We start from the raw sequence: 16,354 nt of genomic DNA, 5'->3' as shown, positions 1-16,354 counted from the left end.
GACCCTTGAACAGGTTGGTGATGAGAATGAGTGTATGTATTTGTGTGCATGCACCTGTGCTCACTTGGGCATTGTACACCGAGGGCACAGGGGATACCGTTATGAAGCCAGACTTGGTCCTATCCTGTCTTCCAAATTAGGAAATTGACATTCAGAAGTAAAATGAAGGAGCAGCCAGAGAAGTGACTTCCCACAGCGGAAAGGATGCCTTTCATTCCTCCAGGCCTTCTCAAGATGGGATCCTGGAAAGTCATTCCTCCAGGATCATCTGCCCAGTAAGCCATTCAAGAGGACCCAGGGAAATGAGGAGCAGAAGGAACAAAAGCAGGTAAGGCTCAATTATTCATTGCGATTCACAGCCTGTCCATTCCCTGTCCCTACATGAGAGGACAGCTGGAGTTGGGTCTCATAGCAGAATGAACCTTTGAAAGACAGAAAGCCTGTTTGGGGGTGGGGGGGTGCGCAAAGGAAGCCATTAGGAGCTGGAAGAGCTGGAAGAGTCTGGTTGGAGAAGCCAAGCTTCACAGAGGAGTATTTCCAGCCTTAGCCACAAAGCCAGTGTTAGCTGTATGACTATGGTTAGAGTTACCTAAATTCTCTGGGCTTCAGATTCCTCATCTGTAAAATGAAAAACTTAAGGCCTTTTTTGCCTCTAATTTCTGTGATTCTAAACTGGTGAGTGAATAGGTTTGAGAGCCCAACTTGGGATGAAAGAAGGAACTTCAGGGCTGAAGATCCAGAGTCTTTTAAGGGGGATAAAGAAAGGTTATTGTGGGGCCAATGGGGCTTGAAATTGCTGAGAGAACTCTTGGAGGCTAGGAACCTGCTGGGACCAGGACAAGGTCAGAGCAGGAAAGCAACAGAGCCCTGGGGCAGAGGGAAGGCAGGGAGAGATCCAGAAAGCGTGCCACCTAAATTGTCTCAAGCTCAGGGTCTCCGCTCAGAATACAGCTCACATGGCTTAGAGATCTTAGGGAGAAACTCCAAGTTTCAAGGGGAGAAAGAAACTATCTCTTGTTGGTTTAGGAACTCAAGAAAGTTTCTTGGGGAGAAAGAAACTGTTGATCAACCCTAATGACAGGAAACCTGCGCACTGATGTGCTTTGGAAGGAAATGGGTGGGAGGTGGGGACCTTTGCCTTGTTTCTCCAGAGTTTCCTAGTTAAGTTTCCTAGGTGAGAAAAGTTAGCATCCCCTGGACTATTATGATGGAGAAGGCATCAGGGCTCCCCCAGTGGCAGAGCCTTGTGGTTGAAAGCAGCAGCACTTCCTCAAGGCTTGCTGGAGTTGCTGGGGACAGAGTGTGAAGCAGATGGAGGGAGACAGTGGGGGGCACTGTGGGTAATGGAGATACCACCACCCCCTCTTATCTTGACTAGCAAGAAACAGGGCAGGTGAAGAGGGAAGTCTTGCTGCAGAGAGCCCATCTTAAAGGTAATGTCCAGAGAGAAAAAAAGCTCAGAGCACAGGCAGCTAGAAGCCAGCGGGCAGGGGAGGGGAAGGGAGGAGAAGGGAGGAAAGATATCCCTTTCCACGGATGTGCCTTGGCCCCTGCCCAGGCAAAGAGGGGCAGATTTTCTGTCTTGTCCCAAGCCCCTGCATCTGCCACCTTGTTTACCTCGTGCCTATTTATAGCTGCAGGCTCCAAGCCTGGCATGGGACTCTGCGATTTATATGACTATAAACCTCCAAAGGGCACTGAGAGCTGGCAGGGCATGGAGAAAGCCACAGGCAGGCTCCCAAGGTCAAAATGGCTACGCTCCCACCCCTGCTGACCTTACACCCTCTTACAGTACAAGAGGTTATAAGGTCAGGCTCTGGCAAAGGAGAAGAGATTGGTGGGAAGCCATCATACCTCTTTGATTCTTCCTACCCAAAGCTTGTCCAGTTTACGGTTTGGAGCAAGTTAGAGAGGATATGTTTTTTCATTTTGTTTTCTGCTTTAGAAGGGGGTAGAGCTCTGCAGCCCAACTCCCCACCTTCCCATCCGCTTACCAGCACAAGGGGAGAAGTTTTGTACCGGGAGCATTCCTGTCCTCTGGCTGCCTTCTTGGGGTACCTTTGGAGGCCTGAGCTGGCCTGCCTCTCAGGACAGAGTATGATGGTTATCCAGTGCCTGGGCCCCCGAGCCCCATGGGATTCTGCTATAGCAGCTTATTGCCCAAAGCCTTCTCTGTAGAAGCAACCCCTCCTCAGCCCCCTGGCTGACCCTCTATTTTATGTCCCTCTCCATTGCTTCTTGCCCTCCAGTCCCCAATGTGTTTCGACGGCACTGCACCCCACAAAGTGACTCACGCTGTACCTGCTGCCCCTGCTCCCTGCTGCTGACTATCCCAGCTTCCTGCTATGTACTTCCCCCCCAAACTCTCTGCCCTGGTCCTTACCCCATGATTTATCACATGAGCAATGAGGCTGGGCATAGTTCAGGGGTGTGTGTGTGTGTGTGTGTGTGTGTGTGTGTGTGTGTGTAAGAATGTGCTGGGTAGGTGGATCAGAGAGAGTTACAAGTCACAGGCCAAACAGGTGTGAATATGAAGGAGAGGAGAAACCCAGAATGACCTTCTCCTTGACTGTTTTGTCATTTTCTCATCAACCTCTGGTCTGCTGGACTATATCTGAGGGCTTTTGGAGGGGAGCTGCCTCTCTTAGAGCCTGTGTGACCCATTGGCTATTTCTGACCCTTCTTTAGCCCTCCCCTTCCCACGACCATCTTGGATCTCAGGCCCCTCAGGACTGTTCCAAACCTGGTGGGAAGCAGGCAGAGCTGGGGTCAGGGGTTGGCTAGTTGGGATCAATCCTCTAGCGAGGGGAGGGGAACTGGAAAACACTAAACTATTGGTCAACATAGACTCCACTTGGGCTTGACTTTGGTCTTGGCCTCAGAGAGGGATTAGGCTCTGGGGAAAGTATATTCCAGGGAAAAGAGGAGGTCCCAGGCAGAGGGACTGATTCTCAGATCCACTCCTCCCTCCCCCTTTCCCAGCCTAGCCCATCCCTGGAGGTGGAGGTGCAAATGAATGGGCCACGTCCAAGTCCTTCCTTCCCAGAGGAGGGTTGTCAGGGACTAGAGAAGATTCCTCATTCCAGAGAGTCCCTTACACTCACTTACTAGTCCAATTTTTATCTAGCGCCTTCCATGGGGTGTGGGTGGGGGATCTGGGAGATGTAGGTCCGATGTGTGAGGACCTGGGGAGAAATCCGGGACGTGGGTAAGGCTGGGGTGCAGTGGAGAAGAGCAGGGAGAGAAGTCACAGGGCTGGGAGGACAGCACTCACCCTTTTTTACCCTCCCCCAGAGGGAGGCAGCAGAGGACCATGGGTATTGCCCCATCAGGCAGTTAGCCTTTTACTTCCCTTTGTGTCCACTGTTCACCATGGAGCCATAGGAGGGACTCATTGGTGTGAAGTTTTTACACTTCTAGCCCATGCCCCTCTGCTGGAGACAGACCTTAGGGAAGTCAGCCTGCTCTTGATTTGGCCCCACGAGCTCCTCTATTCACTCCTAAGCAGACGCTCCTCTCCTTCACGTCTAGAGCTTGGAAAACATACTTTTGTCCACTCCCACCTGCTTCTTACATTCCTCACCCTCAAACCCCACAACTCCTTACCTTCCACATCCCCTTGGGGGCCATGATCCAGCTGAGTCACTACCCTGATGAGGCCCAGTCTCTCTGGGGGAACTGCTCTGTACCTACAGGGCCATGACCATGATAACTAGACTAAATTTACTGGCTCCCCACTCTCCCCTAGGGAGTTTTGAATGAGTGTCCAGCCCACATACTCCTGATGTCTTCTTCCTCCTACCCCCACTTAGGCACTCACCCAGACACTTATCTGGGTATGAGGACCAGGTGTAGACCTGGAGACGTACAGGAAGACAGTCTCCACACCGTGGATCAGGCTGGCGCAGGGGCTGCAGGCAGGTGGAGACCTGACACGTGGCCCTGAGTGAGATGGAAAATCAATGCCTCCCTGCCAGCATGGCGTCTCTGTGGTCCCTCAGCCTGGTTGGAAATGTGTGTGTGGTGGCAGGGGTGGGGAGGGGGAGGAGCTGTGTGGGGGGCAGGGAAAAACCATAGGTAGGTGGGAAGGGTGGGTGATAGAGGGGAGGTTAGGGCACTAGTCAAGGAAACTAACATCTCAGTTTATGGCAGCTCAAAGTTGGGAAACCAGAAGGAACCCAGAGGCTTCAAAGTTAGACTCTGGGGCAGAGAAACATTTTCTGAGGGGCCGCATGGGCAGGGGGTGGAGGCAGCTAGGGACAAAATGGTCTTGGTTGAAGGATGACCTTATCCAAAAGGAAGGTAAGGGTGACCAGGTTTTCAAGAAGGCAGAGGGCCAAGGAGTTCCTTTGCAACCTTTAGAGGAGGGTGAGTGGCTGAAAGAATTGAAGACCTGAACTCTGGGAAGCAGAGCTGAGAGCCCAACAGAAAGGCGCCCCTGTGTCAGTAATCTGCTCGTTATTACTTGTTACAGCTACAGAGAGGCAGGGTGAGGGAGTGGCAGGACTGCACTTGTCTCTCTCACCCAGTCTTCTGTTGTTGGTTCCAAGAAACCTGAGACTCAGAGCTTCCACGATGTAAGGCAGCAGACACCCTACGGATCATCTAGCCTAGCACCCATTTTACAGGGAGGGAAAAGGAGGCTCGGGGAGGAAAGGAAGCCCTAGGTCCCAGACTATTCCACCATCTTGAATCCTGCCTGGCCATCCCCCAGCGGAGTTCTCAGACCCCAATTCAGCCTCATCCTATGGAACTCCAGGTAAATCTGCCTGCCCCATAGATTTGTTCCCAGATTAAATGCTGCCGTTCCCCACCGTGGTTGCTGCTCAATGTGTAGACCCCTCCAGATCTGCCTGATTGAGGATCCCTGGTTGGAAAACCTCCCCTCCCTTTCCTATTCCAGATTGGGGCTTCCTAAGGATTCCCTTTACAACTTGAGATGTCATTGTCTTTCTAGTAAAACGTCTTTCCCACTCTGCTTCTGCCTCTCCCTCTTTCTCTCTTTTCTAACCCTCCTCCAGCCCCCACCGATCCCTCCTCAAGATAGAGCCTCTGAACTGCTGAGATGAATCTCTTAAGCTCATAGTTCTGGCCTGTGTTCCTGGTAATTGAGTTGTGCTCCCTGGTTGTGATGGGGGAGGGGGCAGTGGCCGTCTGGTCTGGTCCTCCTCCCTCTGGCTTGCCCTCCCGCCCCACTGTGATCCAGCAGAGAGGGTGAAGAGGAGGTAGGGATGCTTTCTTTTCCTTAGCCCGCCTTCCCCAGCTCGCTATCTCCCCCTCTCCTCCTCCCCTCCTTCATCTCTGGCACAAATCACATGGTGACAGCCCCATCCAACCTGTGGGGAAGGGTTTGTAAATGTGTCTTCCTTAGCTCTGATCTCCAAATTGTTCCTTTTATTGCATTTGTCACGGTGAAGATTAAAGTCCCTGGGTGGCCTGCACCACAAATCACAGAGTCTGCTCAGGGAGCGGCTGCAGGTTGGGAACTGATGGAGAGGTCTGGGCCCTGTTACAGAGTGTGTGTGTGTGTGTGTGTGTGTGTGTGTGTGTGTGTGTGTGTCTCGTGTGGGCTTGCACCCAGAAACAGGAAGATGTGCCCCTTGTGTTGTGATTCTAAGCTGTTAGCCCTCTTTGTAGCAGAGTTTGTGACATCTTCCTCCAGGCTGTCTTCCAGGATCACCCTGCCTGTTCCATAGTGGGAATCGCTATCTACATTGATCTCTCCTATCTCTTCCATCAGGCAGGAGGGAAAGCAGTGTTCACATCATAGATATTTCAAGATATCCCTCTGGATCTCTGCCCACAGGAGCACTCTGAATGGGTCAAGGGCAGTGCTGGCCCAAAGCCCCCATGGGACTCCCGTCCAGGCCCCAGAAGAACAATTGACCTTCTCCTGCCCTAGTACCCGCAGGCCCTGACTTACTTTCTCATCCTGGGTGCAGAGGTGGGGCACAGCTGAGACAGAGGAGATGGAGCTGACAGACCAAGAGGACAAAAGCTCCCTTGTACACACACACTGAAAAACAGTCCCTTTCCTATCCCCTTATGAGGTGGGCTTCCTGCCTGTCCCTCATGCACATTCATAACATTCAAATTTATGCTGTAATCTCCACCGCTCCATATGTATGAGCCTTTGATGGGTGTTTGGGTTTATGGGATGCACCCAGCCCTTCGTTTCCCTCACCCGCCCACCGCCTCCAACCACTGCAAAGACACTCGTACATAATTGACATCGGCAGATTCTTTCATTATACAAGATTTAGCATCTGCTCGGGGATCGCTTGCTCCTCACTCACTATAGATGACTTTTCCCCGCATTTCCTATTATCAATTCAAATTAGCCCCATTTCCCCACCCGACCAGTGCAGCGTTTACACTTGACAGTGAGGAAACAGCAAGGCTGTAATGGGCTCCTCAATTATTTAGGCCCAGTTAGGCCAGGACACAGAAGGCCTCAACAAGGGGGTAGGCTGAGGAAGGGTCATAGTGAGAGGGAGAATAGGGTAGCCACTACATGGTCTCAGTTTGGCTTTGTTATAGCCCTGCACCCTCATTTCCACCCTGGGGAGCCCTCCCTTTCTCATCTTATCTCTAAAGAGTGGGACAGTCCTTTCCTGCCTTCACCCTCAACAGCAGCTCCTTTCCCCCTCAGACCCTTCTCATCACCCCCATTCTGAATTTGCTCCACATGAGTACCTAATGGGCTACCAGCATAAACCAAAGACGATGTCGTTAGCACCAGCCAGGCCGGTCCCCTTCCCTTAAGATGTCTCTCTATCTTAAAGTGCGCCTCGTGAAGAATTGAGGGGCTAGGGTTTCAGAGACTGTGGCAGAGAGAGACAGAATCAGTGAAAGAGATTCAAGCTAAGGAACCCTAGGAAGAGAGAAGCACAGACCCAGAAACGGAGAGACACATGAGAGCCTGAGGAAGCTGAGGAAAATGCTGCCTGGGCTTTGGGAGAAGTCACAGGAAAGCAGAGAGGCTTGGGGAGGCCCTTTCTCAGACCACACTGGCTGTGTAATTAGGTCATTGCTGCCCACCCGCTGATCTGACTAGTCCAAGCCCAGCCTCCTGTAATAGCTCTTGGACCCAGTGGCTATTCAGGAATCACAGGCTCTCCCGAGCCCACTAAATGGCCCAAGTACAGGGCAGAAGCTCCTGGTCAGCAGGCTGGGCCTAGGGCCTGATTTCAGTCAATCTTGGCCATCTCAAACAGGGCCCTGCACCCCTCCCCTTCACCCCTCCCCTCTTCTTTTCAGCCCCCAGTCCCTCCCCTTCCCCAGCCCAGATCAGTTTCCAAGGGCAGTAATGGGGGAGGTAGCAGGCAGGGGTCCAAGAGGTACTGGGATTAGAGGTGTCTTTCCCATGCTTGGCTTCTCCAGAATCAAAGAATTCCTCTGCCTGATTGGATTTACCCTAAGTCACAGGCGTGTGGGACTTTTTTTTCCCTCAGCAACAGCTGGAAACAGCCCTAAATATGATTAATTAACGCTGTAAAAAGCCCCGGACACAATTAAGATTTATGTGTGTGTGTGTGTGTGTGTGTGTGTGTGTGTGTTTGGGGGAGGGCAACAGTGGGGGGAGGCGGGTGGATTGCCAGCCACCCACAGGGCCCTCCAGGGGAGTGCAGTGACATTTCTTGAGAGACATTCCTTTGACACCCATCCCAGGTAGGGGTCATTTTATCCAACCTCCAGCTTTTGAGTAGATTAGCCCCTTCCTCTGTCCCAGAGGCACTGGGCAATTTTCTGTTCTCCCTTCCCTGATAACAGGGAGTTCCTGGGACAATTGCCTCATCTCTCTTCCCTCTATTACAAGCAGAATATTCTTTGGCACACCTCAGTTCCCCTTGTGGGTCATTTTAGGGATCAGGGACATAGTTACAATCCCCCAACAGAGCTGTACAGACACAAGTCCAAAGGGGCATAAAATAGGACCTTTAGAGGAATCTGAAGAAAAAAATGAGCCACCAGCCAAGCTTCCTGCGTTGGGAGATATCTCATTTTTGTCTCAAAGACTCTAAGACAGGACAGAAGTCATCACCTTGGACTCTTCCCTACACCTCTAAGATGACAAACCCTTATTTGATGAGCCCTCTCCTGACTTCCGTGTGATTTGGGTTGTCGTTCCCTAAGGTGTGGACGTCACAGTTTTGATAAGATGCTGGTAATAATCAATGTTATTTATAATCATGAAAAGGAAGGCGACAGGAGAACAGACAATTCCAAACAGTAAATCATCTGAAAATTGGTTCTCAGGAATATTTGAAGGAGTATTGGAATTTTCATATAATTTATTTTATTTATTGCAACTGATTTATCTACTTGTTTTGCTGAAATGACCGAGCCCAGGAAGCGTTTGCCTAGGTTCTAGGCACACTGATGGCCAAGATAAAACGGACTAGAAGGATCATAGCAAAGCCCTAGACTCTACATCTCTTCTTGGGATCCTTCTAAAGTCAGTGTCCTGAGTCCCTGGGAACTGACTCTGCTTTATGGCCTCGTCACCATGGGAGGGACCAAAGAAGGGATACCTGGGTGATGCTTGGGAGAGGGCCATCACTCATCCTGATGGAGTTCATAACAAACATGAACTTACACCACTGGGGACTGGAGTTCAATTTCCTGATATCAAAGGCCAAGGAGTGTATGGACATGGCCTGTCTGTCAGTCCCCTGCCCCAATACGAATGTTGTGAGAATTAAAAGCAGGAGGCGCCTTCCAGGGGCCCCAGATACATATGTGATGTCTCTACCACATGGGTCAACTGTGCAGAGTGCTCCCCTCACCCCATTTCCATTTACGCCCTTTGGGCTTTACAGAATGCCCTTACCAGGGAGAGGGAAGAAGGGGTGAGAGTGTGAGCAGTAGACTTGGGTCTCACTGCGTGAACAGAGAGGAGGAGGCAGAGAAGTGAGAGATTGGCAAGAGGTAGACGGGAAGACAAGCTGTGGGTGGGCGCTCCCGTGTGAGGGTCCTTATGCTTTCTTCCAGACGCTCTTGCTTCTTTGGGGTCTGATATTGGTGTATACACAGATGGCCCCATGCATCTTTATGGGTCAGTGTGTCTCTGCATGTGTTGTACCTCCACTCTGTTCAGTAACTTTGTGACCCTATGGCTAGGGATGGGTGTGTCACCAGAAAGATCAGTAAACTAGGGAGTAACCCAGTACACCCAAACCAGGCCCACCTGTGTCTTTGATTTGCTGAGCAGTGTTTAAAACAAACAAACAAACATGGAATTGAATGCCTTTAGAGAGGCATGTGCTTTTGAGGTCCAGCCACACACCACACCCTTCCCTATTGCATCTCACTGGTTTTCATGTTTATCTGTCTGGCACTGAAGTCTGGAGTCTGTGACTTCTGAAGAGAAGGAGATATGCTCCTATTTGTCCATGAATTGGCTCCTGGATAAGTAGCCTCCTTCAGAGACAAAGTCTGGGTCTAACTACCAGATTCTCTGGGACTGAGGGATACTGGGAACCACTTTCTTTTTTTCAGAGTCAGTTAGGAACACCTGTACTGAGGGAAGGAAAGAAGTCCCATCTTTCCATGAGAGAGAGATTCAAGATCATACAGGTGAGACTGGAACCCTGGCTGCCTCAGTGGAACTCAGATCTCATTGCACCCTTCCTCTTCCCTTTACGAAGTCTGTTCTGAGCTGAGAGATATAGAGATATGAGAGATAGAGAGAGAACAAACACAGAGATCCTGAGGGACTCATTAATTTCTACTTGCTGTGTCCCAGACATGGGCCTCTGCCAGAGAATGGACAGGGCTTTGACCTGATTGGATGGCTGTTAGGTAGACTGGTTGCTCAAACAGCCCATTCTGTGGCCTCACAGATAGGCAGAGCCCCCTTCCTCTCTAGTGTCATATCACTACCCTCCAACTTCCTGACAGAGAGGGAAACTTGGGGGCCCGAAAGAAGGAAGACTCTACTTTCTTCTGGAAGCTTAGAAGAGGTAGCTGGGAAAGTGTGGGGCTTGATTTGGGGCTTGGGATAGGACTTGCTCTTAGTCCCTGCTTCACCCTTGCAATTCAGAACTCTCCGTGGACTCTGTAGTCCAACAAGTAGTTTTTGTTTGTTTGTGTGTTTGTTTTAGTATAAGTATACCCCAAATATTACATGGGATATAGTTATGCTAAAATAGTTAGATATTGATCTGAAATTCAAATTTAACTGGGCATCCTACATTTTATCTGGCAACTATGGGGGGGGGGGCAGGCCTGCCCCATTCCCCTAGAAAGTCCAGAGGAAATAGGCCTAAGTAAAAGGTGGTCTGAGCTCAACAGACTGCTCAGGCTGCACTGACAGCCCTCTTCTCTCTTCTGGATCATGGCTGAGGCCTCCAAGAGTGGGGCGGGTCTTGGAGTCTGGGCTGACCTGCCCAGCCCCCAGCTCTGCCCTGGGGGTCAGAGATCATACCCATTCACCAATCAGTAGGGATGGGCCCTTTTTCATCCCAGCACTGGGCTGCTCAACAGGCAGCAGGCAGGGGCAGACCACAAGTGGAGGCACCAGCACACAGGGGTCCCTGAAAAAGAAATTAAAAATTAAAGAACAGAAATCAAGAAACTGGAGACATCGAAAAAGCATCCTCATTTGGAAAATTAAATCTTCCTGATATTTACTGTACAGGCTTAGCACTGAATTACACAATGGGCATGGGTTGGGTCAACTGCATAAATGGTGTTCAAATTTTCTGACCTCTGGAGGTCTAGCCCAACCCTCCCTTCAGGGCGGGCCTAACTCTGGGCTGGCCTTGGAGGGGGAAATGGTGGCAGAAGCTCCTTCTCACCCCCTAGTCCCCAGGCTTTCCCCCCTCCTCTGTCAGGCCTCAGCTGGGCCCAGGTCCTGGTCCTGCCCGAGGTCCCCCTCTGGTTCATGGTCCTGGTCCCCCTTCTCCTTAGACTGAGCGCTGCGCGGCTCCACCCCAGACTCCATCGCCTGCTCCAGCGCTGCTCAGGCTTCAGCTCCAGCTCAGGCGTCAGCTGGAGCTCAGGCTCTGTTCCTACTCCTGCATGGTTTGCTCAGCTTGCTTGGGGCGTCTCCCTACTGAAGAATTATGTTGCATAAAGCAGCCGCCACCATCTTGAACTGGCAGTGAACTTTGCTTTCTACATATAAATACAGATAGCAATCACACCCCAATCAGCGCTGAGGCTTCAGGGCATCATCTCAGCAACTCTAACTTTCCCATTACGATAATGTGATTTTCGCTCAGTCTATAATATCACCAGCCATGAATAAAGCAACTGGCTCTTTCTGTCTCTCTCCTCCCTCCCCCTTGTCCCTGCCTCTCTCCCATCCCCCTCACTCTCCTTTCTGTTCCTCTCTTACTCCCTCCTCTTCTGTCTTTCTCTGCAACCCTTCCTGGTGTCTGTGTTCATCTCTATCTCTATATCTCTGAGCATCTCTGCCTTCTTCTCTCAGTCTCTCCCTCACCCTCTGGGACTCACATTCCCTAAATACTAATGACAGGGAGCTGCAGCGCCCTGAGGGTTCAGTTAAGTTCTGCTCCACAGCTCTGCCATCATCTGCTTATGCCTGAAGGTGAGAAACTGCAGGGTTGGAGGTGGTGGGGACAGCCTGCCAGGCTTTGGGGAGGGTGAGGAGATGGGTAAGGGAGGCTAGGAATTGGCTCCTTCTTTTCTCTCTCCCTCTTTACTTATGGGCCAGGATGGCTGTCTGCAAGGATTCCCATTAGGAATGATAAAGCTAGAGAGTCAGGAACCAAAGGAACCAGTGGGGGGAGCTGAAAACTACCTGCTTGGGGGAGGGCCCTGGAGGCTCTGGTTTTTTGGGTATTAGGGCCCCCAAACCCAACCAAATTCCAAGTGCCAGGCTATTGTGAATAGATACAGCTGGTGAGAGGGTGCTCAGGGAAGGCCTGGGGAAAAAGAGGAAGTAGGGTCTTTCTAGGGTCATCTCTGAGCACCCCGGGTCCTGAACTTGGCAGAGCTAGCCAGGCTGGAGCTGCCTTTGCCAGAACAGGGGATAAAAGCCCACAGACAGCCTTAATTAAAGTGTCAGCCACCTTGTCAGAGCTCCTGGAAAGGCCTTGCCTTCATGGACAGTCTCCAGGATGGTAGTGGTACTGGTGGGGGGATTGTCTGTGCCTCTCTCTGGTCATTCATTTATCCATGCCCCGTGTTTGCATCCTAGTTCCTTTACCTACTAGTTTGGGATCATGGACAATTCTCTTAACTTCTCTAAGCCTCAGTGTTCTCATCTATAAAACAGGAATAATAATACCTATCTAGTGAATAAAATCATGTGTATACATTGCTTAAAAGTGCTTGGCACATTGTTAAATGTTCAATAAATGTTGGCAATTATTATTACTATTAGAAATACTGAATGATCACCTCCTATGTGTGTAGGCAGTGCACCATGGAGGTAAAGAGCCTGGGGTTTTGGAGACAGACTGTCTGAGTTTGAATCCTAGTTTACCCACTTACAAACTTTGTCATCTAGGAAAAGTAACAGCCTGGCTGAGACTGTTCCCTCATCTATAACAGGAATAATAACAGGCCCTACTTCGTAAGATTGTTGTGAAGGTTGCACAAGCTAATCTAGTGCTTGGCACAGTGCTGACATATGGCAAAGGCTCTAAGAATACCAGCAACGAAGGGTCAGGCATGGCAGATCCATCCGTGAGTGGGGCCAACACTGCCCTGGGTGTCCTGGAGACCACGTTTCGTCTGTGAGTTATTCTCTGGGCCCCTGACTTTTTCTGTTGCTCAAGACCTTTGGTAGCCTTGACCTTTCACTTCTGTGGAGGATGAGGGCTTGCTTTAATTTCCCTGGTAAGAAGTGTACCTCTTCAGCTGCCCACCTGCCTGTGGTGGGACTACAATTCCTGCCTCGTCTCTTCCTCGGTCAAGGGTGGGGAGGAAAGGTGCTCCCTAAGGCCAGGGTGACTAATTAAAATCAGACTTCTGCTTTCTGTCCATTTCTGTATTTCTAAGTGTCTGTTTGCTTTTCGTTTTGCTTGGTTTTTCTCTGTAGGTTCCTTTGGAGGCATTCCAGCCTAATCTCAAATGAAAGAGGGGACAGAAGGTTCTACTCTCACATTGGTGGGACCACAAAGGATCACCAGGTATTATGGCAGTCAGAGCTCCCAGCCGTAGGGTCTGAAGAGGTAGACCCAGGGGAGAAATCTAGGGGCACAGTGGCTGGCCGGTGGCTTATTTGGGTCTCTTGGCTCATACCAAGTCTTTCTGCTTGGCTCCAGGAGGAAGTTACCTACCCTTCAAAATCCAGAGCCATAAGCCAAAGCATTCTTAACCAAGTACTTTAGCCAAGGGAACCCCACAGTCTATCAACTCCCTACAGGACTTGGAGTCTGATCTCCTCCCTACTTACTCCACTCCTCAAAGACAAATAAGACATGGCCCGTGGCTTCCATGTGATCACAGTCTAGTGCGGGAGACAGGCATGAAAATAAAAAAGTAAAATACAGAGTGAGAGACAACATAATAAAGATAGCTACAGGGTGCAGTAGAGACACAAAGAGAGTGGTCAGTTCCACCTAAGGAGTCAGGTAACTCTTCCTACAGGAGCTAGTGCTTCAGCTAATTTGTAAATATGGGCCATCTGGAAGGGGGGAAGGAAGGAAGGGCATTTAAGTCAGGGGGAGTAGCATAGGCAAAAGCCTTGAGGTGTCCAACTGCTTGGCACAATTGGAGAACTGAAGGATGGGGTAGAGAGGTCACTTTGGGAGAGGCCAATGGAAGGGGACAGAGAGTAAAGAGCCAATTGAAGTTGTGCTTTATCCTGAAGGGCTTTAGCAGTGGAGTGATTTGCATTTCAGAAAAATAGCTCTGAGGTTGATGAAGAGAATGGGGGAAGGGTGCAGCCAAAAAAGCTGGGGGCTGGGAGACCAGTGAGGAAGATCTTACTACTAACCGTGCAGGCGAGAGACAAAGAGGACCTGAGTTATGCCAGTGGCGATGGGGCTATTGAGGGGTGAGGTTGGAGAGGGCCTTACACGTGAATTGACAGGATTTTGTGCCTGACTGGATGTGTGAAATGATGAGGGAGAGGGTGCCTGGAAGACCACCAGGTTCTTGCCTTGGGTGAATGGCTAGAAATGACAGAGAGCGGGAATACAAGAGATGGAATATGTTTGGGGAGAGTGCAAAATATTGAGTTTTGATTAGGACATGTACCTGGGATGGGGGTCTGGAATACATCTCAGTAAAGAGATCCAGGAAGTTAAGAGAATATTAAGAACAACTTTATCTCCATACATTTAGAAATTGAGATGTCTGGTAGGGAGCTGGAAATATGTGTGTGGAGTTCCAGAGAGAAGTCTTTTCAGGGTATGTGGATTTGAGTCACCAGAGTATAGATGATAATTAAAGCCAGGGGAAGGAGGTCAATTACTTGGGAAAAACAAGTGTGGAGAGATGAGAGCCAGGAGTAGAGTCTTAGTAAGGAGTGTCAACATTTAGAGGAGTGGGTTTCAACCTTGGTAGCATATTTGGATCAGCCAGGAAACTTGAAAAACACTAGTGTCTGGGCCCCGCCCCAGACCAGCTAAATCTGAATTTCTGGGAGTGAAGCTGTGAAAGTTCCTCAGGGGATTCTAATATGGAGTTGGAGCAGAGAACCAATGACTCAGAGGGAGGGCAGAGGAACGGAGCTAGCAAAGCAGACTGAGAAGGAATGTTCAGGAAGATAGGAAGAATTTCCAGAAGGGAGAGTTTTAAAGCATCAAATGATTCAGAATAATAATGGTTAACCTCTACCCAGTACTTGTGCTATGTCAGGGACTTTACATGAACTCACTGAATCCTCCCAGAGACCCTATGAGGCAGGTACTATTAATTTCATTACCATTCTAAAGATAAGGAAACTGAGGCACGGGGATGTTAAGTACTTGCCAGAGTTACACAATTAGTGAGCAAAAGGCAGGATTCAAGCCCAGGCAGGCCACTGCTGAGTCTGTGCTTCTAACTGCTGTGCTGGGCTGTCTCTTTTGCAGAGGGCTGAGTGAGGTGGGCGCTGTCCATGGCTTAGCAGTTAGGTGGTTAGTATAACCTTCGAAGGGGTCAGCTCTCCTCTTCTCCTGTCCCTTCTTTCTGTTTCTTTTCCTTTTTTCTCTCACCCTAGGTCACTAAGGCAGCTGCCCCTCACCACGCTGGCATTCTCCTGGCTGACGGGGCTCGGTGGAGCTGGTTCTCCTCACTCTCTCTTGGTGAGACAACACAGTCCGGCCTGAACAGGTGGCCATAACTGTGGGGGCACCTGGCCAGTAGCCTCTTCCTTTACCAGATTAAGCTGAGCATCCTTTTAAGTCTCCACAGTCTGGGAGGGGGGTGGGGAGTTGGTTTGATGCAGAAGAAACAGAGATATCTGATCTTGGGAAGTAGATGCAGAGACAGACCTTGAGCAGGAAAGAGACTGGAATCCATGTTTACGTGGAGGTGAGGAGAACATAATCAGACACCTGGGACAGCCCCATGCACAGCTCCTGGCTGACATCACCAAGCCCTGGAGCAGTGGTTCTCAACCAGCCTGTGTGTTAGAATTCCGGGGGGGCGGGGGGGGGGCGGGGGGGGCTTCAAAACACCCTGCCACCTCCAGACAATTAGATTAGAATCTGTGGGGGTGGGGCCCAGGCATTGGTGGGTTTTGCAAGTTCCCCAGGTGATTTTAATGTATAGGCAGAGTAGAGAACTACATACAACCTCAAGAAAGGAGCTCTGAGTGAGTATAACCTTAGCTTTGTCACTTCCTAGCTGGGTGGTCTTGGGCAACCCATTGGACCTCTTTGAGCCTCAGTTTTCTTATATCTGAAAAATGGGTGTGGTAACCTTGACCCTGCCTACTTTACACAAGTTATGATGACACCCCAGTAGACCGTTGGATGTGATATATTTTGCTAATTATGGGCACTATATAAAAGTGAGGTGGAATTAACCCATACAGACACTAAAATAAAAATAAACACATATGTTCACTTGGCATAGGTAGGTGCACTTGAGTGAGTACAGACACACACACACACACACACACACACACAGCCAGCCAGCCTCTGGTTGGGTTCTGAAACAGAGCTGTGTTTTCCTAGACATAGGCTTTTTTTTTTCAGCCTTCAGAATATGCCATTAAATTATGGAGAGATGATCTGGGGTGTGTGTGTGTGTGTGTGTGTGTGTGTGTGTGTGTGTGTGTAAAAATGATTGCTAAAGTGCAGCATCATTTGAGTCCGCCTGTCAGCCTATCAGAAACGTCATCTATAACCTTCACTGTTTGCAGTTTAATCTCCCCTGCCTCCCCGCAGGCCCTGTTCTGACATTTTAAACCCCATAAATGACAGTAGTGCTCTAAGCCATTTTG

The 16,354-nt window shown here is 50.0% G+C and overlaps 1 long non-coding RNA gene across 1 annotated transcript in view; it reads left to right on the top strand.

Annotated features, from left to right (window-relative positions):
- The first annotated feature begins 150 nt into the window (after positions 1 to 150).
- Positions 151 to 16,354, top strand: part of LOC109444053 (uncharacterized) — a 28,302-nt gene continuing 12,098 nt past the window's right edge. The window contains exons 1-3 of the long non-coding RNA XR_002136776.2: positions 151 to 328; positions 13,016 to 13,106; positions 15,125 to 15,209. This is a non-coding gene — a long non-coding RNA (uncharacterized LOC109444053). The remainder of the gene's footprint in view (positions 329 to 13,015; positions 13,107 to 15,124; positions 15,210 to 16,354) is intronic.

Source organism: Rhinolophus sinicus, linkage group LG07 (genome assembly GCF_036562045.2).
Source record: "Rhinolophus sinicus isolate RSC01 linkage group LG07, ASM3656204v1, whole genome shotgun sequence".
NCBI lineage: Eukaryota > Metazoa > Chordata > Mammalia > Chiroptera > Rhinolophidae > Rhinolophus > Rhinolophus sinicus.
This window is presented reverse-complemented; position numbering and strand designations above follow the sequence as displayed.